We start from the raw sequence: 13,644 nt of genomic DNA, 5'->3' as shown, positions 1-13,644 counted from the left end.
GTGTGAGCTGCAGATTTGCCTATTATCCAAAAATCTATGTGAAATCTTCACTCAGGTCGCTGAAGCATCTCAGAATATAGTGCATGCTTAAGAAATTATTGGCGGAAGCTGGGGGAAGGAAACACAGAAACTCTCTGTACTATATTTGCAACTTTATGTAAGTCAAACTATTTTCAGAGTAAAAGTCATTAATGATTTTTAAGTCATTAGTGATTACTAAAACTAACCTGGCCCAAACTGAACTAGTATAGGTTTGTTCTCTAGCTCTAAATTGCTTAGCCATCTCAATAAAAGAACCACAGTGCACCTAATGGAAGGGAGAAGCAACCAGGCATCATCCTGGCTCCTCCAGTTTCCAGTCAAATGACCTTGGACAAACGACTTGACCTTCCCTTACTTCAGTATTGTCATCTGTAAAATAAGAATAAATAGCGCCTACAGCACAGAGTTACTAGAAGGATTATAAGGGCAGGTGCTAGTTAATAACTCATCTCATTATTAGTAGATTTAATGTAAAATAGACAGTAATTGAGCACCTACAGGGTGGAGACAGTGGAGAAACAAAGATGACTGACACAGTCACTGTCCCCAGGGACCTCATGGTGTGACAAGACTTTTATCCTCATCTCGAGGAGCACCGTTAAATATTCAGGAAGTAAATGGTAAGTTGACAGTAACTTTTGTTCAGTGTATAGTTAGGAGCTTAGACATTACCCATTATTTTCATTTTTGGATCTAATTTTGGAGAACATTGGAATCACTTTTGTAGTGTTCTGACTATCACAAAACATGGATATCTTCCAAAAGATAGCTTTAAAAATGTCACAAAACACTCAGTTATTGAAAAGTTCTGTCATTGCTCCGTCCTCTCTTCAAAATCACTCTCCAGAATTCAAAGACTTTGATTACCCCCTTGAGAATGGTAACAAATAGGATTTTATAAAGTGCTTTTAATGAGACCAAATATTCTCACAAGAAGCAATTCCAAACAGATCACCCACCTCAAAACATTTTCTGCGCATGTGTGTAAGGAATTATCTTCATGGTTAAGATGGTTTCTTGATTTAATTCATGCAAGGAGGAAGCCTTGAAAATTCAGTCTACAAAGTACTATAAAATCATCTCACTTACTACATCCATCCAATCTCAGATTTTCCACTACTATCTAAGATTGCCTGTGAAAGCTTTTATCACTTGTGTAAATGTTACTTTGGGATATTTTTTCAAAAAATGACCACTAATGGTCCCACTTCCAGATTACATTATGACAAAGAATACAGTATAAAAACACAATACTAGATACTATTTTAGAGTTAGAAAGGACTATTGGTTAGGATTGTGGGATTAGGAAAAAGAAAGACCAGAGTCTGAAACTGGCCTGAGCCATGTGATGTGGACAAGTTCCTCAGTAACCATTCCAAGCCTCAGTTCCACAAGAGCTGAGGTGACAAATAAATGAGATCAGGAAATGAGATGACAGCTCCTGGCATAAAGGAGCACTATGACATCAGTGAGCATGACGATAATGACAGCGAGAGTGAGCCAGAACTGGAATCCAGGTCTGACTGCCTCTGAAACTCAACCTCATCTTACTATCTATTGTACAGCTTTTTGCATCCCTGGTCTCCAACCCAGAGCATCAAGACAAGCATCCAGCTCTGGTTCTTAAGGTGTAGAAGGTGCAAAATCTCTGCAGGATGAGTCTGCTCAACCCCTTCACTATGGCAGGTAATCTGTGCAGCAGGAAGGACAGAGACTGAAGGGGAAGTGCCAATTCTCCACATGGGGGACAAGGCACCATATGGCCCTGCAATTAGGGAAGAATTAGACTGCCAAGAGCAAAAATAACCCTGGCAAAATCCAAAACGGCTGGTAGGAGATGTCGGCCCAGGTCAGCTCCTTCTTGGGGCTGTTTTTGTTCCCCAAGAGATTTTACTGATTTGTGGCCGTGAAAAGGAACGGAAAGATGAAAAGGAAAACTGATGATAGCAGATATTTCTAAGGCCAGGCCATTAAAACAATTTTCCCTTTTCCTATAAGCCTGGTGCATCAATAAGTCTTCAAAGGGAAGATCACTGTTAACTTTGAGGAAACTTAACAACCTCACTCTCCTCTCTCTCTTGTTAAAAAAAAAAAAAAAAAGCAGGTGAACTAGATGAGCTGGCTCATCTCTTGTAGCTCTGACATAAGTTTCTGATGTCATGTGCCAGAGATGGCAAACGGGAGAGGAGGAAGGAAGCTGTGGAGATGGATCCCACCAGTCTCTAGGAGTAAAGTTCATCTTCAAAGGAAAACGGCAGGGAACACTGAAATAGGATCCATAAGAAGGTGACCTCACGTGTATTTTTATGAGTATACAGGTATGTGTCACACCAGAAAAATGAACAAAGTGATGTTTTGAATCCAGAAAGTAACCCAAATATTGTTTCTCTTTTAATAAAATGAAACTATCAGTGACATGCACATACATTTCATTCAACTGAAAGCTATTTTATGCATTTGACTACGAGGGATGATTCAAGGAAAAACAGCAAAGGGCTGTACTTGCAAAATGAAAATTAACATTCCTTAAAATAGAGATCAGTTAGGTCATCTCTTTCTTAATTATGACACCTCAATATTTTTTTCTTGACAGCTTACATTCAAAATCACCCTTCGTGGCTGCTGCTTCGGTTAAACAGCAGCTGAGCAAGCTGGCTTGGATTCAAGGACCACGTTTATTTATTTACTTGTTTTATTTAACTGGAGGCTAATTATTTTACAATATTGTAATGGCTCTGCCATACACTGACATGAATGGGTGTCATGTGTTCCCCATCCTGAGGCCTCCTCCTACCACCCTCCCCATCCCATCCCTCTGAGGACCATGTTTAATTTAAAAAAATAAAGAAAAGCACTAGATTCATACCTACTTGGTGAGATGTTCACACCATAAGGGTGTGAAAACTGAAAACAAATGAAAAAGATTCATGCTTCAATTTCTGCTCACTCTGGAGATTTTACCCACAGTATTGAATGGCGGCTGACATGGACTGTATTATATATATGTTTTTCCTTATAAATTTTGATTTAGTTTTTTATATAGACTCACACTTCACTACTTATTATTTTATTCTTTTTGTTCTAATCTTCTCTCTCCTAACAAGCTGTAACTTCTGTGAAGTTACATTCATCTTTGTGTAATAACTCCTGGCACACTACAGGTTCCTAGCTTCTAGTACTTTCCACACAGGAGGTTTTCAGGAACCTTATACTAGATAATAGTAATGGGGGGAAAATGATTGCTAATGAAATATGATTTTTTAAAGTGAAAGGTATGAAAATGTTGCTACATTTTATCTTTCCTAGAGATTTTTGTTTTGGAAATTATTTATTTTAATTGGAGGCTAATTATAACATTGTAGTGGGTTTTGCCATACATTCACAAGAATCAGCCATGGGTGTACACGTGTCCCCCATCCTGAACCCCCCTCCCACCTCTCTCCCCATCCCATCCCTCAGGGTTGTCCCAGTGCACCAAAAAGATAACATGCCTTCTGGCTGGCCTCCTTACAACAGTAAGGAAGGTAAAAAGGCATCCAAAAGGATTTCACAGTCTTTTCAAAGAAGACAATCCTTTTAATTTATGGAGTAGAATTTGCATTGAGAACATACTGTTTTGTTCTATCTAGTCTCCATTCCCTATTTTCCTACAATCCGGTGAGTGACCCTGACCTAGCTATCAGCGTGGTCCATTCTCTAGCCAAAGTGTTCAGCAGTGGTCATATGATCCAAGTTAATGCGACTGGATTCAATCTCAGGACTAACTTATGATTGCAACCATTAAGAAAAAGAAACTCACTTTTCTGGGAGATTGCTAAGCTGCAAGGATGGGAGTCTACAGCTGTGAGGAACAATATCATTCCCACCAGAGACGAGCCTATGAATTCAACTAACAAAGCAAAGAACAGAGCTGAGGTACAGATTCATGATAACAACTTCTGGGTACCTGGATCCAGCCATTTCTGAAGGCAGCAGTATCTTCAGACTTTTTCCATTAGATAAGCCAATAAATTCTCGTTTCTGATTAAATCAGGACTAATTTCAGATTCTAACTATGGTAATAGAAAAGAGTTCTAAGTGAGATATGGGTGTTCCTGAGGATTACCACAGGTTTGCAACACTCACATTCTTCACAATATATCCCAATCTACTTACTCTAACCTCACCTGCCATCATCTACCATTCATTCGATGTATTTAAATATTAGATGCCCTCCATTATCAACTGTCCATGAAAACACCAGGCACATTTATGCCAACATGCCTTTGCTCATGATATTAGCTCTTTTCATGAGATCCTTCCTCCTTTCTTTGCCTGGAAAACTCCTATTGATACTACAAAGCCCATTTTCTATAACCATCTCCCATATGCCTCCTTTGTATTTCCTCCTATGATATGGCATGTGATGACATTTGCCACACTGGACTATTATTAAGTGTTCCTTTATCTCTCCTCCTGTTCAACAGTCCATATTCAAGAAAGTGAACTTATTCACTCTTGTTTCCTCACAGTTTAATGTTCACTAAATGAATGTATGAAGGAAAAAGGAATGAAAGGCAGAGGAAAGGGATATTTTCTGAACAAGATTCTCGAGGACCTTTCAGGTCCTTGTAACAACTTGTAATAAAAGCAAAAATCAGGATATCAGTATTAGATTCAAATATTTCCAAAATAACCTTCCCATCTTCCTCCTTACACTGAAGAATCACTAGAAACAATCACTGCTATAGTCAGATTAGGATTCCATGTTCTCCTCCCAAACTTCTGAAAACTATGTTTAAAGAGACAGAGAACAAACTTAATGAAGTTAAATGTAATCACAACTGTAGATCTGCCTCTCACATTTTCCATAATGTACAGGTTAGAGCATAAGAATGAAATCATAAGGCAGAAACATGGATTTCAGGAAAGCAATGGCTTCAAGGCCACCTACTCTCAGTATAGTCAACAAACTGCCTCAGCTACAAATAATCCTCTAACAGGGGTGGACTCAATGGGAAATTGGTTGGCCAGACAGAAAAGTACACATCACACTTTTAGCACAGTGTGACACTGATCTCTCTCCTTCTCTCATCCAAAAATATTTGTCTTGTGTTAAGCATTGTTGGAAAATAATACATACATCCAGAAATCTCCTACAGGTAGATGCATCACAAGTTAGGCTGGGTTTAACTGTAAAATTACCAAAGCTCTTTGAAATCAGGAAAAGAAAACATTAAGGCTATCAAGAGAAACAAGTAATTGAGCTGAAAAATTAATTACAGCCTCAATGTAATTCTCTTCAATTGGTAAGATTTGCTAGACACTGCACTATCATCTCAGTCTCATTGAGCAAGATTCATGTCAGAACCAGATGGATGTGAAAGGCAGCAGCCAGACCCAGAGCAGCCACTTTCTCTCCATTTGGTCCTCAATATTCTTCTGTGAAACAAGACACATGCATCAAGTATCATCAAACAGCAAATTCCCTCCCGCTATTGCCAAGGGGCCATCTGAAATAGATATCCCCATTCTCTGAGGAACACGAACAACAACCAAAAAAAGATGCCTGTGTCCTTTCAACCTGGGCCCACATTTGTGATCGTGGGCCAAAGCATATGTGCTCAGTAACAGGGGTGTAAGGAAACATATGTTAAATAACTCACTGCAGCACAACTCGGGATCAAAAGCAGAGCAAACCTTGCCATGGTATGGCTAGACACAAAGGGAGCTGGCTTCCTTAGTGCTTCAGCAGCTTGTGGACAGCTAGTTAGCATACGAAGAGAGGCCCCTTGCCCATACCCACTTTCTGGAAACAAAAGCAGTCTGTCATCAATATAAATAGTTTACATACCAATAGTTTGTAATTAACCTTTCACCAGTGGTTTTGACCACAAGGGCCTTTTCCTTCTGAGCCTTAGGAGCCAGAGGACTAACTCTAGACTCAAAGCCTTTGGTTTTAAAGGGATTTCAATTCTGCATTTGAGTATCACCTCTGCTACTCAGGAGCTGTGTGAACTTGGGTCAGTAACTTAACTATTCTTGCTTTGCCATATACTTAGGAAAGGCATTATAGCTCTCTTATAAGACAGTGAGAAGATGAGGTTAAACGACGGATGGAAGTGCTCGTCACCATGAAGTCCTTAGGGGAGAGTCACAAAGCACAGAGTGACAACTGGTAGTCAGGCGTTCAGTAACAGCTGTGCTATGATAACTATTCCAGATCAGCTATCACAGACAATAGAAGAGTCCTCTTAATTTATATTTTCCTTCCTGGACCACTCTACCCTGAAGAAATACAAATCTCTTTGAAGCTCAGTTCAGAGTTCAGTTGCTCAGTCGTGTCCAACTCTTTGTGACCCCACGGACTACAGCATGCCAGGCCGCCCTGTCCATCACCACCTCATGGAGTTTACTCAAACTCATGTCCATTGAGTCGGTGATGCCATCCAACCATCTCATCCTCTGTCATCCCCTTCTCCTCCCGCCTTCAGTCTTTCCCAGCATCAGGGTCTTTTCCAGTGAGTCAGTTCTTCGCATCAGGTGGCCAAAGTACTGGAGTTTCAGCTTCAGCATTAGTCCTTCCAATGAATATTCAGGACTGATTTCCTTTAGGATGAACTGGTTGGATCTCCTGAGAGTCTCCTCCTACACCACAGTTCAAAAACATCAATTCTTCGACACTCAACTTTCTTCATAGTCCAATTCTCACATCCATATATGACTACTGGAAAAACAATAGCTTTGACCAGATGGACCTTTGTTGGCAAAGTAATGTCTCTGCTCTTTAATATGCTGTGTAGGTTGGTCATAACTTTTCTTCCAAGGAGCAAGCATCTTTTAATTTCATGGCTGCAGTCAACATCTGCAGTGATTTTGGAGCCCCCCAAAATAAAGTCTGTCACTGCTTCCACTGTTTGCCCATCTATTTGCCATTAAGTGATGGGATCAGATGCCATGATCTTAGTTTTCTGAAGGTTGAGTTTTAAGCCACCTTTTTCACTCTCCTCTTTTACTTTCATCAAGAGGCTTTTTAGTTTCTTTTCGCTTTCTGCGGTAAGAGTGGTATCATCTGCATATCTGAGGTTATTGATATTTCTCCCAGCAATCTTGATTCCAGCTTGTGCTTCATCCAACCCAGTGTTTCTCATGAGGTACTCTGCATATAAGTTAAATAAGCAGGGTGACAATACACAGTCTTGACATACTCATTTCCCTATTTGGAACCAGTCTGCTGTTCCATGTCCGGTTCTAACTGTTGCTTCCTGACCTTCATACAGATTTCCCAGGAGGCAGGTCAGGTGGTCTGGTATTCCCATCTCTTTCAGAATTTTCCATAGTTTATTGTGATACACACAGTCAAAGGCTTTGGCATAGTCAATAGAGGAGAATTAGATGGTTTTCTGGAACTCTCTTGCTTTTTCGTTGATGGAGCAGATGTTGGCAATTTGATCTCTAGTTCTTCTGCCTTTTCTAAATCCCTTTAAAGTAGTCCCTCCCTATCCCAGGAGGAAACCTTTCAATAACCCCAGTGGACATTTAAAACTACAGATAATACAGAATATATATATATATATATATATATATACACACACACACACACCACACTACATTTTTTTTCTTATCATATATATTTATGATAAAATTTAATCTACAAATTAGATTCAGTAACAGATTGACAACAATAACTGGCAAAAGTAGAACAACATCATAATGTAATAGGAGTTATGTGAACATGATCTCTCAAAATATCTTACTGAACAAATTTAACACCTTTTCCGTCTTAACAAAACATTTATCATAAGCTGTGACCATAACTTTTGCAGTATGAGGTGTTAGAGCAAAACAAATATGAATCTCTTTTTCATTCTTCACAATTTCATGGACACAAGATTTGTTCCTCCTATAGATCTTAGCAACCTCAGCATGCTTTTTTTTTTTTTTAAATTAAGTCAAGGACTTTCCTCTTTTCACTTAAACACTTCATGGCTTCTCTTTAGGACATCTGAACTGCCAGTATCACTCCTCTTGTGCTTTGAGGCTATTATTGAGTAAAATAAGGATCATTCAAGCACAAACACTTTGATAGCAGGACAGCCAATCTGATAACCAGGAGGGCTACTATTATTAAGTGACAAATGGACAGAACTCGCTGGACAAAGGGATGGTTCACATCCAGGTGGGACAGAGCAGGATGGCCTGAGACTTCTTCATGCAACACAGAATGGTGCACAGTGTAAAACTAGTACATTGTTTACTTCTAGAATTTTCCATTTAACATTTCTGGACCATGGTTGAGCTCAGGGAACTGAAACCAAGGAACACGAAACTATGAATATCTTCTCATTCTGCTTTATTATTTCATATCAAAACATGTACCACTCCCTGGCATTATATATTTATTAGGGGTTTATTTTCTGTATCCACACTCAATAATGTAAGGTTGGTTGAGCTCACTGCTATACCCCCAGTGCCCATAACAGTGCCTGGCTAAAAAGAGGCCCTCAATAAAAATCTGGAGGATGATAGAATGAAGTGAAGTCAAAAAGTATAAGGGTTATAAATTTATATATTTGTTCTGGGGAGAAGGCTGTCTTTGATAAAAGTATTTTTAATATTGCAGGCTGCTTTAAGCCAAATAGGATTATCCTCTACTTAGGCAACAAATATTTATTGGACAGTACATTTTACAATGCTACCTCCTAGGCAGGGAGGAAGAGCTAATGATTAATCAGATCCTGACCTTAAAGAGGTTTTAGAATAATCCGGTTTCTATACTACTGGGGTGCATCAAAGTGAAAGTGAAAGTCTATCAGTCATATCCAACTCTATTCAACCCTATGGACTATACACACTATGGAATTCTCCGGGCCAGAATAGAGTGGGTAGCCTTTCCCTTTTTGAGGGGATCTTCCCAACCCATGGATTGAACCCAGGTCTCCCACATTGTAGGCAGATTCTTTACCAGCTGAGCCACAAGAGAAGCCCAGGAATACTGGCGTGGGTAGCCTATCCCTTCTCCAGGGGATCTTCCTGACCCAGGAATTGAACCAGGGTTTCCTGCACTGCAAGTGGATTCTTTACCAACTGAGCTATTGGGGAAGCCCTGGGGTGCATCAATGTACAATAATTCTTCTTTCACTAGAACTGCCCTTTGCCATCCTCCTATGCGATGAAAGCAAAGGCAGCCACATCGCTAAAATGTAACAACCAGTGTGCAGGGAGAAGGATGGAGGAAGCAGATGTACAGAGATGCAGCAGAGCTGAAAGAGGACTTCAGGGCTCCCCACAGGGCTGCGAGGCCCAATTTCCAACTGTCACCAAATCTCTGGGTGCTACAAGAACCAACAATTCTGAGGGGGCGGGGATGGCAGGGAATACTTAGGCACTAGATAAGAAGAACTTCCTTAAAGTCTATACCTTCCTAGGGAAAACTAGCCTAAAGAAATCAACAGAAATCTAAACATACATTAAAACATGAAGATGTCTCTCACAGCCAATTAAAAAGTAAAAGCTGATAATTTTATGTAGGATAATGAATGAGCAACTATGTAATGTCAAGATACTATTCAATAATAACAAATAAGTACTCGAGCAAAATCAGATTTATGTTAAGGTCATATTCATGATTTATGTTAAATATAAAAAGCAGGATACAAAAGTACATTAGATATTATGGAAAATCCTGAACTTTCTGACCAAAAAAATATAAATACACACACACACACACACACACACACATATATACACACACATTCATGCCCATTATTTATACAGACACACATGAATAGAGTATGTATACATATGGAAAGAAAGATATAGAAGTGGATATAGGTAAAGGAAATATAGCTGTGTTCAAATGATGATTCCCAGTTTATGTAATTAATAAGAAACATTTATTCTTGATATCTTTTCATACTTTTCAGATTTTCTGTAACGCGTATTTACTGTTTTACAGACAAAATGCTATACTTTAGAATATTACTCAAGCACTTCTGAAATATTCTGTTTATTCACAACTAAATACCAAATGCTTCCAAAACAATCAGGAAAATACTTATAGTTGAACCAGTTGGTTTACTCCCCACTGCAATAGGGAGAGTGCACACTTCGAGGTCTGTGGGTGGTTCAAGAAGATGGTGGACTTCCCTGGTGGTTCAGATAGTAAAGAATCCACCTGCAATGCAGGAAACCAGGGTTCAATCTCTCAGTCAGAAAAAATCCCTGGAGATGGGAATGGCTACCCACTCCAATATTATTGCCTGGAAAATCCCCTGGACAGAGGAGCCTGGTGGGGCAGCAGTCCATGGAGTCACAAAGAGGCAGACATGACTGAGCGACTAAGCATATCAAGACAGTACTGCAAAGGATTTTTAGTCCTGAATCACCTGGGCATGAGTCAAGTGACTTCAGGTGACGTGAGGGAAGGTTCAGGAAGTAAGGCTTCCTTCCAAACTGGATGCTATTAGAAAGTGGAGAAAATTTTCTGTTTGCATATTCAAATAAATCCTAGAACACTACATCTGTAACTACAAAAATCAAGAAGCAGCAGTGAGTCGTGTTAGTCAGAAGGAGAGGATGTACCATCATTTTGGTGGTCTGGACAACGTTTACATTTCTGGCCATGCTGAGACATGATTATGAGTGGTCTTCTCCTGACTCATCATTCACATCAGTAACAACAAGGACTCACTGATAGTAGCAGGCCAGCTCCAGAATCTCAAGGAACAGATAGGCTGTTAAAAAGTATCGAGGAAAAAGTATTGTGATGTGTGTTATCTCTGATAACAAACACAATGAAAACTTGGTATTACTTTGTAAATTAAGTAATACATGTGAGTGCAACTGAGGAGTTAAAAACTACAATATACATATTAAGGTGGTGCTACATCTTCACCATCATTGTCACCTGTATCAATCTCTTCTAAGACATAAGAAATAAGAATCAGTATTCTTTTATAGGTCAGCAATGGAAATTTGTGCATTGGTTTTACTCTACCAAGATGGTTAAGGATGGTGAAAACTAAGACCCAGATCTTTAAAATGGATAGATACTAAATATTGAGACAACTTTTAAAACATGTATTTCTTAACTGTAACATGTATCCTTAAAAATCCATAAGAAAGAAGTGTAATACCTATCCCCAAATATAGTAACTGAAAGAAACTTAAAGATTGAGGGGGAAGAGGACCAAAGGTGAAAGAGTATGATGTGTGCAACAAATTTTCAGTGGTGCAGTCAGAAACAAAACAAAGTAATGAGAGAAAGCAAGTATCACATACTATTCATATCTGAGCATACAAACAGTATTAAAAAGATACAGAACTCTTGAGAGTTTCCTCCTGTATTCTCATGGGTCATCTCATATTTTGGAGACTAACTCGTTATAGAACCTATATAAGGGTCGGAATTCTGAAAGTACACATAAGATGTTTTTCAAAAATTAGGAAGTACTTTTCCTGAAGCAAAAATTGCTTAATTTGAGACTAGTCCTTATTGTTATGAAACTCAAATTCATATTATGGCAGAAAGTGAAGAACTAAAGAGCCTCTTGATGAAGGTGAAAGAAGAGAGTGAAAAAGTTGGCTTAAAACTCAACATTCAGAAAACTAAGATCATGGCATCTGGTTCCAACACTTCATGGCAAATAGATGGGGAAACAGTGGAAGCAGTGACAGACTTTATTTTTGGGGGCTCTGAAATCACTGCAGATGGTCATGAAATTAAGACTCTTGCTCCTTGGAAGAAAAGCTATGACCAACCTCTAGACAGCTTATTAAAGAGTAGAGACATTACCAACAAGTTCCATCTAGTCAAAGTTTTGGTTTTTCCAGTGGTCATGTATGGATGTGAGAGTTGGACCGTAAACAAAGCTCAGTGCCAAAGAATTGATGCTTTTGAACTGTGGTGTTGGAGAAGACTTTTGAGAGTCCCTTGGACTCCAAGGAGATCAAACCAGTCAATCCTAAAGGAAATCAGTCCTAAATATTCATTGAAAGGACTGATGCTGAACCTGAAGCTCCAGTACTTTGGCCTGATGGGAAGAACTGACTCATTGGAAAAGACCCTGATGCTGGGAAAGACTGAAGGCAGGAGGAGAAGGGGATGACAGAGGATGAGATGGTTGGATGGCATCACTGATTCTATGGACATGAGTTTGAGTAAACTCTGGGAGATGGTAATGGACAGGGCGGCCTGGTATGCTGCAGTCCATGGGGTCACAAAGAGTCGGACACGACTGAGTGACTGAACTGAACTGATTGATGTGACTCATACTTTAGCTATCCATTCATTACAAAATAATTTATGGAGTTCCTGAGAGGGACCATGCTTTGCATAAGGCATGAAGGTGCATGAAACCTGTTCTAATAGACAAAAAATGGGTCTCTCTCATGAGCAACTCCAAAGGCAGGACAATGAATCAATGTAGGAATTACATCCAGTAGATAACTCTCAAAAAAAAAAAAAAAAATCCAGTCCTACCATCGTAGCAAAGAGTTGTGTGTGTGCTTGCTAAGTCACTTCAGTCATGTCCAACTCTTTGCAACCCCATGAACCGTAGCCTGCCAGGCCCCTATGTCCATGGGATTCTCCCAGCAAGAATACTGGAGTGGGTTGCCATTTCCTCCTTCAGGGGATCTTCCCAACCCAGGGATCAAACCTGAGTCTCTTAAGTCTTCTGCATTGGCAGGTGAGTTCTTTACCACTAGTTCCACCTGGGAAGTCCTATCAAAGGGTTGCAAGTATTTAAACAAGGCAAAGAAATTAAACAGCATATAATAAAAGGATAACAGAAAGGGTTAGTTAAATAGAACAACACTGGGGAAAATTAGGTACTCTTAACTTTTCAGTTATTGACTAGTACATGTACAAAATGGGGAAGGGTTTGAAAAATAAGATACCAACCAACCAACCAGCAAACACAAAAATTCCCTTCCACCCCCAGTCCTATATTTGCAAACAAATATATATTCACTCATTTAAAAACATACATGGCATTGAACTATAAACTCTGTTCAATACCTTGTTTTGCCTCAAAGAACAATATTTACTCATTCAGTCAGTGATTTATTAAGCATCTATTACATAGCAAGCACTACTGTACAGGTGCTAGAGAGCTGATCAAAATGGATAATATCCTTAAATTCATGGAGTTGATACTGCAGTATTACATTCTATATCAGCATATAAACCACACTTCATTCTCTCAAGGGGCTGCATTCACCCATTCTAAGTATATGCTATTATGTCTTTAACCAGTCTCTTACTTACGGGCTTTTAGATCCTTTTCCAGTTGATGCATGCTTTTTTTTTTTTTTTTTAAAATAAATGTTGATCTTCTAGCATTCTCTTCATTTATAAACAAATATTTGGGCCAAATTCTAAACAGCCATTTAAAACCAGTTAATTCATGTCACCATTGTATCTTGAAAATGTTTTAGTCATTAAGTTCTTTTCATTTAACCAGTATCTATAAAACCACATGGGAGAATATATTCTCCTAGAGTTGTTTAACTAAGTTACAATTCCAGTTGATTATTTGTAACAGTTTAGCAAAATATGTTACAGTTTTCAGAACCCAGGAAGAAAGCAAATGTCATTGCCAATCCATTTTTTTCCCC

General features: G+C 39.1%; 1 protein-coding gene and 1 long non-coding RNA gene across 14 annotated transcripts in view; one reads left to right on the top strand and one right to left on the bottom strand.

The window, feature by feature from the left end:
• The window catches only part of MAGI1 (membrane associated guanylate kinase, WW and PDZ domain containing 1), a 635,987-nt gene that overhangs the window by 156,718 nt on the left and 465,625 nt on the right, over positions 1-13,644 (bottom strand). The window lies entirely within an intron of this gene.
• Positions 1,555-3,055, top strand: LOC110135048 (uncharacterized). The gene is made up of 3 exons (XR_011483785.1): positions 1,555-1,728; positions 2,211-2,360; positions 2,636-3,055. It is a non-coding gene; the product is annotated as an uncharacterized lncRNA (long non-coding RNA).

The sequence above is a fragment of the Odocoileus virginianus genome, chromosome 26 (genome assembly GCF_023699985.2).
Source record: "Odocoileus virginianus isolate 20LAN1187 ecotype Illinois chromosome 26, Ovbor_1.2, whole genome shotgun sequence".
NCBI classification, from domain to species: domain Eukaryota; kingdom Metazoa; phylum Chordata; class Mammalia; order Artiodactyla; family Cervidae; genus Odocoileus; species Odocoileus virginianus.
This window is presented reverse-complemented; position numbering and strand designations above follow the sequence as displayed.